This window comes from Canis aureus, chromosome 26, assembly GCF_053574225.1.
Source record: "Canis aureus isolate CA01 chromosome 26, VMU_Caureus_v.1.0, whole genome shotgun sequence".
Lineage (NCBI taxonomy): Eukaryota > Metazoa > Chordata > Mammalia > Carnivora > Canidae > Canis > Canis aureus.
The window spans coordinates 7137466-7148445 of record NC_135636.1 but is presented as its reverse complement, the minus strand read 5'-3'; the positions used below and the strand labels follow the sequence as shown (position 1 = coordinate 7148445).

Below are 10980 nucleotides of genomic sequence, written 5' to 3'. Positions count from 1 at the left end.
CTTGCATCTGAGAATAAGAAAAATAATTTCTTGGTTCTCTGAGAATTGATAGTTTTCTTCATATTTAGGAAGATTTTTGCCATTCTTTCTTCAAATATTTTTTCTGCTTCATCCTCATAGTTTTCTCCTCCTGGGCTCCAGGTACACATATATTAGATGATTTGATAATGTCTCATGGGTATCTGAGACTCTATTCATTTTTCTTTAGTCTTCTTTCTTTCTGCTCTTTTGTTTGGGTAATTTCTCTTGAAGTGTCTCCAGAACAAGAAGGTCCAAGTGCTGTAGATCTTCCAACCGTTTCTGTAGGATTGGCTTGGATACTGTGACCCTTTGCACTTACATATAAACTCAAAATTTTCTATACCCAAGAAAGCCTGCTGGGATGCAGATTGGAACTGCACTGGATCTATAGAGTAAATTGATGTCATTACAATATTGAGCCTTCTGTTCCTTGAACATGATAGATCTCTCGATTTATTTTGGTTTTTAAACTCTCCCTAAATAATAATGTTCTTTAGCAAAGGTGTCTGGGTGACTCAGTGGGTTAGGCTCCTGACTTCAAGATCTCAGACCATGATCTCAGGGTCCTGGGATGGAGCCCTGCCTGCTCAAACTCCAGGCTCAGTGGGGAGTCTGCTTCTCCCTCTGGCCTCTCTTCTGCACTGTGCTCTCTCTCAAATAAATAAAAGCTTTTGAAAGATAATGTTCTCTCATTTTATTTGTAGAGATCTTGCACATTTTAGTTAGGCTTATTTCTAAAAATTTAATGCTGTTTAGTGTCTTTGATATCAGTAGTACCCGTTTAAATTTTGTTTTTTGATGTTTACTGCTTATGTTGACTTAGCTAAAATTCACTTATTAATTTTAATAGTTTATAAGTTTATAAGTAAATTTTTATGTATTTCTAATGTATGGCTTCATGTATTCTATGAATAATAGTTTCTTATTCTTCCTTTTGTTTTTATTTATATTTCTTTGCTTTATTGCCTTTTAAAATAATATTTAACAGTGAGTATTTGATCTCAGATGAAAGTACAATACTTCACCATTACATGTCATGTTTGTTCTGGATTTTCATATACACCTTTTTTATTATTGCTGTATTAAAGAAGTTTCATAATATTTCTAATTTGTTAATACTTTTTGTTTTCTGTCATAAAGGTATCAAATTTTTTCAAATGCTCTTTTTGCATTTATTATAGAGACATATGACTTTCTCTTTAACAATGTGGGGGATTACTTTTATTAATTTTTGAATGTTAACATTGCATGTTAGAAATAAACTCAAGCTGGTAATGACATAGTAACCTCTTTATGTCTGACTTGATTTGGTTTTTTAATATTTTGTTAAACATTTTACACCAACATTTACAACTGATATTGCCTGAAAATTTCCATTTTTTTTAAATGGCTTTTTCAGATTCTGCTATTGAGGTTATACTGGCCTCATAAAATGATTTAGGAAGAATTTCTCTTTTTTTACTATGCTGATATTTTGTATAAGATTGGGGTTCTCTCTTTATGCAGTATTTGGTAGATTTCACCAGTGAAGTCTGTGCTTTCCTTGAGGGAGTTTTGTTCTTATGTATTCAATTTATTTAATGTTTTCTTCATGAAATATTATAAAACTATTCTTTTCATCTTCTTCCTGTATTATATTGGTAGGTTGTTTTAAAATGTTGTTCATAATATTCTCTTACTTTTTTAATGTTCTGAAATCTGTGGTGATGTACTTTTTTGCATTCCTAATATTGGGCATGTTGTTTTCCACACTTCCTTTCTAGAAACAACTTTTGGCTTTCTAGATTTTTGTGTTGTTTTCCATTTCACCAATTTCTACCACTTTTATTATTCCTGTCTGTGTCCTTTCTTTGGTTTCATTTGCTCTTTTTTTCCTAACTTCTGTAGTTGCTCATTAATTTTACTGTATTCTTTTTCCCAAATATCCATTTAAGACTATACAGTTTTGAGTATGGCTTTACTGTATCTCACTACTTTGTTGTTTTTTAAGATTTTATTTTTATTTTTTAAGATTTTATTTATTTGAGAGAAAGAGAAAGCATGTGCATGAGAGCATAAACAGGGGGAAGGGTAGAGAGGAAAGCAGGCTCCCAACTGAGCAGGGAGCCTGATGTGGGCCTTGATCCCAGGACCCGGGATCATACCGTGAGACGAAGGCGGAGCTCAACCACTGAGGCACCCAGGTGCTCCTGGCCATTATATCTATAAGTAAGGTTTCTGCCACAACCTCTCCTCCCTCTATGTCTGAGATTTATCAAAAACTATGTTGTACTTCTTCCATGTGCCATATTTCTTATGTTCTTTCTGTGTTTTCCATCTTTTTCCTCTCTGTGCCTTGGTTTAATTTCTACTGATCTTTCTTCCAATTCTCCAGTTCTCATCTGCTTCTCAACTCATCTCTTTTCAGTTTATTTTTCAGGATAGAATTTGCATTTAATTCTTTCTTCAGTCAATTTTAATTATGTGCTAGAATTCTCCCTCTTCTGTTTTCTAGAGCATATTCATCACTTTTTTTTGTTAAAGGTAACTCTGTTACCTGGACTTTCAGGGGATTGTTTTTTTAAAGTTGTGTATTGTAATGTAGTCTTGTTTCTTGGTATGCTAAGTAATTTTTATTAAATGCCTGACATTGTATTTGATAAATGTCAGAGAAAACTTGAATCTCTGGACCAGTCTTCTCTTCCTAGGCTTCACTTGTGCTTCATGCAGGCTGGTAAAGGGGAAGTCATCCTTTTCTGGTAGGGAGTGGAGTCTAGTCTTTGTCCTGGCTGGTCTGTCTCTGATTTGCCTTTACTCCTGGGGGGTGTCCTTGTGACAGTCCCTCCCAGAGCCAGTGGTATATTCCAAGGTTTCTCCTCTTTGGTCATCTGTGAGTTTTGTGAGAGCACTTAGTGCTACACCCAGCATATCTCAGACTTCTGGCTATCACTCTGTGCTGGTTTCATCTATTTTGCCACTCAGTGTTTAGGCCATTAGGTTGCTGCTTTGGAATCTAGAAATTTGTCACAGAGAAAGGCTCTGTTTTCTTCTGCCTTGGATCATGGCCCCTCAAATTCTTATTACCTTCTCAACTCTCTGCTGCCTCCAAACAGGTACTTTTAATATTTTATCCAAATTTTTACTTGTGCAGTGTGGGAGGTTTGGTTTATTATAAACTAGTCGGCCATAGTTGGAATCTTGTATACGTTTTTTAGAAAAAATTCTCATTTATCCTCATCTTGCGGGTCACAAGTCTCAGACTCAGAGGACTGAATGGTTTTCTGGAGTTGACATGTCTAGTTACGTGCATAACCAGAATCTGGGCCAGCTCTTCATCCAGGACTCCACAGCTCCTTGTGGCAGCCACATCTAAGGACTAACACCTCTGCCAAGGCAACAGGAGAGTGTTTGGATGTGTCAGCAGGGGAAGGAGGAGCCAGCTGAGTGGTGGCTGCAGTTCTGGCAGGGGTCAGCTAGCTTGTTTGATCACCTAAGCCTCTGTTCTCATCTTGCGTTTGGCTGAAGCCACACTTCTGATGAAGGCAGTCACATTCATAATTCATTCGTGGATACAACCTAAGACTTGCGGTCCCAAATGTGACCATGCTGCATCCCCTACCCCCTCATATGAAGAGGTACATGAGGCAAGAAAGCTTTTCAGGTAATATTGGTCTCTAGCAGTCAGTCGATTTAGAAAACTGGGTTAAGATATTTATTGCCTTTGGGACATGTACGCAGTGAGGCAAATTGTACCTTGGTGTGAAAGACAATTGGCTTGGCCTAAAAGGAACTTAGCATATAAGTGCTTTATTCATAACAACAGGAAGTACAAGCCACAAAACTCCTCAGTTACCATATTCCTTCTGTAGGAAATGAACCAACAGACATCACCAATGTGGCTAGAAGTTTGACCTTAGTTTGAGGCTGAATAGAGAAGGTGGTTTCTGGGCTGGGTGTGGAAGGAAAGGCAGTGAGTAGAATGAAGGCAGAAGCCAGTCTGTTATTTGCTGGAGAAGGTCAAACTGTAAGATTACATTTTAGTGGCCACAAACAGCTTATGACAACATGGTAATGGTTATTTTCCTCGTTTCTCCTCCAAATGTCATGGCGGCTGACTAATTGTGATTGTCAACATGGACGCTGAAGTAATGTTCTTGCTCACATTCCTCCCCTCTTACGTCCTTAAGAATGTCCATAATTAAAACAGTCTCTTCAATGGTCCCATCTTTTGTCAAAAGCACATAAAATGGGCACTTGTTTCCTTCCTCACGTGGTATCTTGCTTTTCGGGAGGAGGAATCATGGAATGGAAGTTGTCAGCCTCTCCCTTGCTTACTCTTCCCCAAAGGAAAGATAGCTTGCTGGAGAGTTTTTTAGGTCTGCACTGCCCAAAGGTGGGGATACTGACCCTCAACAGCAAAAACAAACAGAATAACAAAAGACCAAAACCCAGGCACCCCTCCTCCTTTCTTGTGCTGCCCCTCTCTGCATCAGCAGGCTGTGCCAGGACCCCTCACTCCCGTGCTGTAAACATCACAGGATACACTCTCCTCCTCCTTCCTCTCTTCGGAAGCCCTGGACAGGAAGACCAAGCCACCCACCTGGAGCTGGATGTCGGAGCCATGAGGTGTGGGTTTTCTCATTTCAGGGCAGACCTAGGAGGCCTGACCTGCCTTCAAATCCAATAGACATCTTTCTGTCCAACTACTGCCAAATCACCTACTAAAGCTGTTATCTGGATCCCGATTGGGTCATGTGTCATTCTTTGAACTAGTTCCTCACAGGAAGAACACCTGCCCTTACTTTCCAAGCATTTTTTTGCTCCCAGTGGCTGGATGTACATTTACTGGCACTTTGACATAAGCAAGACAAAGTTTTGAGAATGTTCATACATTTATTCAATATGTAATATATAAAAGGCTGAATCACTAGGTTGCAATCATATAAAAAACTTCTTTTTTTCAGCATGCTATCTTGGTATTCTAGATTCCTAAAACATAAGTCTTGAGTCACTTTGTAAATGGATATACCAGAACATTATAACTGCAAGTAGCAACAGGAGAAAAACAGGAAAAAAAAGAAACCACAGTGGAAGCAGAACTGAACAATTCAAACAAACACGTGAGAACAGAGCACCATATATAATGCTGACTAGTGTTCATGCAGCTTTCTGAGCTCCTTGGAGAAAGGTGCTACCTGAAATATAAATAACACAGTTATTTCCCCCCACATTCCTCATATCTTTTTTCCAGTCCTGGTCACAAAATGTATAGAGCATCAGGTTACTGTTCAACTAAAATTATATTATGAGAGACTTCACAATAGTTCCTCTAGGGAACTTGGGGGCTAGTCCAATGGTATCTCCTAAGACCACCTTGTTTTTCCATCAGTTCTGATGCCTGTGACCTCAGGGAGTGAGATCTATGGAGTTTTGGAAGAGGAACTTGAAAACCATGTGCCAGATTGCATCCTTGTCAAGTGGGCTCATTCCCGGCAGTGACCTGAAACACTACTTACCTTATCCCAGGACTCAGGTCTACAGTCATGGCAATGGAAATGACTTACTGTTGGAAAATTGGACTGCAATCCTCTAACTTAAAATGTAGATGTCCACAGGAATTTTACATTGCTGAAGTTAAAAGGTTTTGGAAATCTACCCATATATGTCATCTGCTACCTGTTTTCCTGAGCATCTGTATGTTTCAGACTTGAGTTTCTAGCACCTGGCAGGGAGATCAGGCAGGTAATGAACACTCAATTCTATTTGCTGAATGATGGCACCAACAATTAACCTACCCAATGCAACGTATGCTGAGTTGGAAAGGAATATATGGGAAAGGTGAGGAATTTACAGTCAGAAAGAGATAAAAAAGCCATGGGCCAAAGGAGCACTCCTCTGTAGGATCTGGCTTTACCTGAAGGTACCAAAAACTTGCCGTCTCATTCCCAGGCTTCACACACATATGTATATGTGCTTGTTGGCTCAGAAACCACCAGGCTCCCAACATCCTCAAACAAGAAAATAATTTGTTGTTTAGTCTTTGAAGAAATGACTCCCAGGACTGAGATTCAGCAACTAAAAAGCTGACAGACAATATTCAAAATATTGGCTTGGGCTATGGTTTTCCAGTGAAACTCCCTTGCCTTCCCGAAGACCCCTGTGATGGCCAGCGTCCCAGATGCCTCCACTGATTCCTTCAGGTACTCCTGCACTTCTGTAACCCCTCCGCCACTGAAAAAGGCTGACCTGCCTTTACTAAGAGGATTCTATAGAATGTGACTTCTGAGGTTAGGTCATAATGATGTTATGACCCTGCTTTGTTTCTTTTGGGTCACAAGCTCTGGGGGGAAGCCAGCTACCATGTTATGAGGACACTCAAGCAACCCTGTGAAGAGGTCCATGTGGTTAAGAACTGAGACTTCCTGCCAACAAACATGTTGAGCCTGTTTCCTTATTTATAAAATGTGAGTGCTCCTTCAAATCACATCTCCACTCTTTCTACCTTCAGTGAAGTGCTGCATCTTTCCTTTCTGGTAGTACAGTTTGTTCTGTCCTTTCTCAGGTTGATTTCTTGGTATTTAGAATGATGTGATAGTTACCTAGCTGTGTTCGAGGGATGAGACAAGCCTGGGGTCCTCCTACAGTGTAGCCATCTTACTCCCTCCCTCATCTAACACAAAATGTCCAACATCTAACTGCTTCGTGCAGGTTTTTGAACACTGTCCTGAAAGTGACAAACAGAATGGCTGTATGGGGACAGTGTACCGATTGTTGGCCCTCATGGTTGCATTGCTGATTGGGAGCTGCAGCCCACTGCCACTGCCCAGCGCCATGGGAGATGATTGTACTGCATTTTGCTAGCCTAGGAAAAGATCAAAATTCAAAATTCCAAGTACAGTTTCTACTAAATGTGTATCTCTTTTCCATCATCATGAAGCTGAAAAATCCTAAGTCGAACCATAGTAAGTTGGGGATGGTCCTTGTTTCTGGGTTTTCTTTTTAGTGTGCCTGGGTTTTTTTGTAGCATTACCATATTGGCTAGGTTTTTTGATTTTCTAATATGTTTTGATTATGATCATAAGGCCACTTGCCTCTATCTTACTTCTTTTTGGGGATGGGGTGGGAGTCCAAAAGTTCTAGTTCTTTTTGCCAATTTATTCTTCTTGATTAGAAAATAGGAAATTAGGGGTGCCTGGGTGGCTCAGTTGGTTAAGCATGTGACTCTTTCTTTTGGCTCAGGTCACGATCTTAGGGTCATGAGATCAAGCCCCACGTTGGGCTCCGTGCTCAGCAGGGAGTCTACTTAAGCTTTTCTCCCTCTCTTTCTGCCCCCCTCTCCTTGCTTTCCTCCTCTCCCTGTCTCCCTCTCTAAAATAAATAAATAAAATCTTAAGGAAAAGGAAAATAGACTAAAAGCTGGGCATGAAGACATTATAGATTGCATGGGGTTCTGTGAAGGTAAAGCACATAGATAATTCTTCCTATCTTCCACTCATAGTTAATGCTTTCCTTTCCTGCTTCCACTACTGTTTCTCTTTCCTATTTTCATCTGTCCTCCACCTATATTCCCAAGTTTGTACTCCCCATTTATTGATTTGCTGGTGTCCTGTTGGACCTTTTCTACAGTTATTGTCTCTTATTTTAGAATTGTTTACAGTCTCTCAACTTTTTATTTTCAGGATTTTAAAAATGGAGCATTAGCATAGATATAGTAAAGAACATATGGTACACCAGTCCTAATCATATAGCTTGTGAATTTTTATGAATGTATATAGATCCATGTAACTACCACTAAGATGGAGAATCCATAAGGTTCTCCCCTCCTGCTTCCCACTTTAATCCCATCTCCATCCAGAATTCACCACCATCACCACAAGGTAGTGTGCCTGTTCTTCAACTTCACATAAATGGAATCATACTGTTAGTACTCTTGTGTCTAGCTTCTTTTGCTCAAGATTATGTCTCTCAGATTCATGTATGTTTTACGGGTTCCAGTGGTTTGTCCTTTCTTATTGTGTGCCTTATTATAATGTGAAAATAAACCACAATTTATCCATTCCTTTGTTGATGGGACAGTCATATTCTCAAAATAACATGTTATTTTTTTAAAAAGATTTTATTTACTTATTCATGAGAGACACACACAGAGAGGCAGAGACACAGACAAAGGAGAAGTAGGCTCCTCGCAGGGAGCCTGATGTAGGACTCAATCCCAGGACCCCGGGATCACACCCTGAGCCAAAGGCAGGTGCTCAACCGCTGAGCCACTCAGGCGTACCTCAAAATAACATTTTAAATAAACTTTATTATCCACAAATAATATCCTATAATTAGAATAGAAATCTTCACATAGTATTTTAAAAAAGCTAGATTTTCAGAGCTAACTGACTCAGGAAATTTGGTCTATCCTTTGTAGTCAGTGGTCACAGAATTTGACCCTAAGTATTTATTTTCACACTTGTGAGATAAGCATTTTTTTTTTTTTTAAATTCTGGTGACCTTGAGATACCGAAGCTTAAATATCCTTTCCTCAAAGTTCCACAGACCACCAGGGAGGAACTGTGGTTGCAAAGATAGAGGAGATTGTCAAAAGTTGGTTGAATGTCTTCAACATTTATTTATTAATTACATTTTAGGGAACACACTCTTCTCACATATAGAGTTTAAGGTGACATGAAATATTTGCAATGAAGGAGTCTGTGTAAATTTGAAGACAGTAAACCATTCACAATCATTTCCCATGATCACTTGAGACAAATAGAAAGGAGGCCAAAGGTTTAACAGCCTGCAAAACAGGTTTGCTGAAGGCAGGGATGGGCAGATGCTGCCTTATTTTCTTTGGAAGCCATTTGTCACTGTCAAACACACACAGTGACCTCTCTCTTAGCTCTGTTCAAACAAGAGTATAGTTTGTATCCTGACATTTCCCTGAAAATGGCAAGTTTCATTTAGCACCAGGGTAGTTTCAAGCTTTGTGTTCACTGTCATAAAGGGGAGTTGAGTTTTTTAAGAGCTATTTTGTTGAACAATATTATTTCCTCATGAAAACCCATAATCTGAAATTTCAAATATATATACCTTCGCATTCTCTTGCTGTCTCGGTAAAACTTGAAAACTTTCTTTTTGTATTATACGCTAATTGAGCTCAACTTCATTACTTAAATAATCACATTATATTTATGTGATTGTGGGTCACTGATTCTTAAACTATTATTATTGCATCTTTTTTCTTCTAAAGGAAGCTAATAATTTAAATATATGAGTCAAAGATGAAATTAAGATTGTTTTGTTAAACAATGGTCTAAAACTCAGCTTTGAATAGAAATTACTGTTTAACCATTACAGAATTGTAGAAAACGGAATTGTTGTCTGAGAATAAAACAAGTTGCTTTTCACATGAGCCAGGAAAATATAAAATAGAGACTTTTTATTAGAAGAACATTAAGGACTTGGTTAATAAATAATTATGTATGTATACCTCATCCAGGCTCTCTTCCCTTAGAATGAATTCTAAAGTTATCAAATATTTGTAAACTTTTCTTTTTCTTATTATGAAGGAAATGTAGCCAGATTGTAGGAACAGCAGAAAATATACACAGTTCCACAACAGAAAAACATTCCAAAGAAATGTATATAAAAACAGTTAATACCAATCACTGTATCTGAATTGTAAAATTCAAGAGCTTGATGATACCTAGGCAATATTTTAGTTCATGAATTGGCTAACTGTGGCCCCTGTGCCAAATCCATCCAGGTGCCTGTTTTGTAAATAAGGCTTGATTGAACCATAGCCACACCCATTTGTTTATAGACTATGGCTGCTGTGGCACTACACAGCAGAGTGCATAGTTTGTGACAGAGATCATGTAGCTTGCAAAGCCTAAAATATTTGCTATCTGGCCTTTTTTCTTGACCCATGGTCTAGTTCATCAAATAAAAATTAGATTATCTGCAAAGCATTCTTTTAAAAAAAGCATAACATATTAAGATATGCCCAGTCCTTACTTCAAGGAAGTTATAGTCTAATTGGGAAAGAAAGGACATGGACATTAATACAATTTGAAGTAAAAAAAAAAAAAGGTGGCTGGTGTCATAGATGCTACAAAGTGCTTTAGGATTTCAGTGGGGGCATTAGGGAAGGCATCATGGAGAAGGTGAAATTTGAGCTAGTTTAATGGATAGGTAGGATGTGACTGCACCAAAATCTATAAAATATTCCTATTCAAAGAACAGTGGAAAGAATGGCTCAGAGATTGGGGAGAAGCATGCAAATATGATGACCAGCAGACAGATCAACTGCGTTAGTATGAGGAATTATGAAAGAGTGGTGGGGGATATGTTTGGAATGACAAGGCTGAGGCATTTGAATGCAGTCTGAGAATGAGTATTTTACGTATTTGGCTTCAAGAGGATTGGAGAAAAACGTGGTCATTAAGTTCGTTTATGTGCTTCCTGGGACTACATCCCAAATTTGTGACTTACATCCAAATCCTTGTGCTAGGTTCTGCTTTTGGGGGAATCCAAACTGGTTGAGTAATGAAGGTCTGAACTAGACTGGTGTCCTGGAGAATGTGAGAGATGTTATACAGAAAGAGAAGGAACATGACTTTGTAATACTTGCTATAAGGAATCTGTCTTAGTGACTTTCAAGCTAAAGCCATATTTTAACGCTTTAAACTTCTAGGCTTACAATCTGAGGTCCTGAGAGGTAACGTGACTAGTCTAGGCTCTGGCAGAGAATTGGTGGCAAGTATAAATCTGGCAACTGAGTTTCCAGGACTCTTTCTCCTGCTCTACATTGTGGAGTTTATATATACAGGGCTCTCCTGAGTTGCAGATGGGAAAGTAATACATGGAGGCTAAGAAGTCCAAGGACCTACAGCACATACATGGGTCAAGAGCCCAACTGAGCAGTTGAGTGCAGGCCAAAGTTGTTATTGACTCTTTTTGAGAATTTAAATATGCCTTTGATTACATGTT

At 38.8% G+C, this 10980-nt stretch overlaps 2 long non-coding RNA genes across 7 annotated transcripts in view; one reads left to right on the top strand and one right to left on the bottom strand.

Moving 5' to 3' along the window:
• Window positions 1-4873: 4873 nt before the first annotated feature.
• On the bottom strand, window positions 4874-6260 carry LOC144297838 (uncharacterized). Its single transcript, XR_013364701.1, has 2 exons — window positions 5915-6260; window positions 4874-5195 (listed from the first exon to the last, which is right to left on the bottom strand). It is a non-coding gene; the product is annotated as an uncharacterized LOC144297838 (long non-coding RNA).
• A 46-nt stretch (window positions 6261-6306) lies between these two features.
• The window catches only part of LOC144297836 (uncharacterized), an 81855-nt gene continuing 77181 nt past the window's right edge, over window positions 6307-10980 (top strand). For all 6 annotated transcript variants that reach the window (XR_013364698.1, XR_013364697.1, XR_013364696.1 and 3 more), the window contains exon 1: window positions 6307-6464. This is a non-coding gene — a long non-coding RNA (uncharacterized LOC144297836). The remainder of the gene's footprint in view (window positions 6465-10980) is intronic.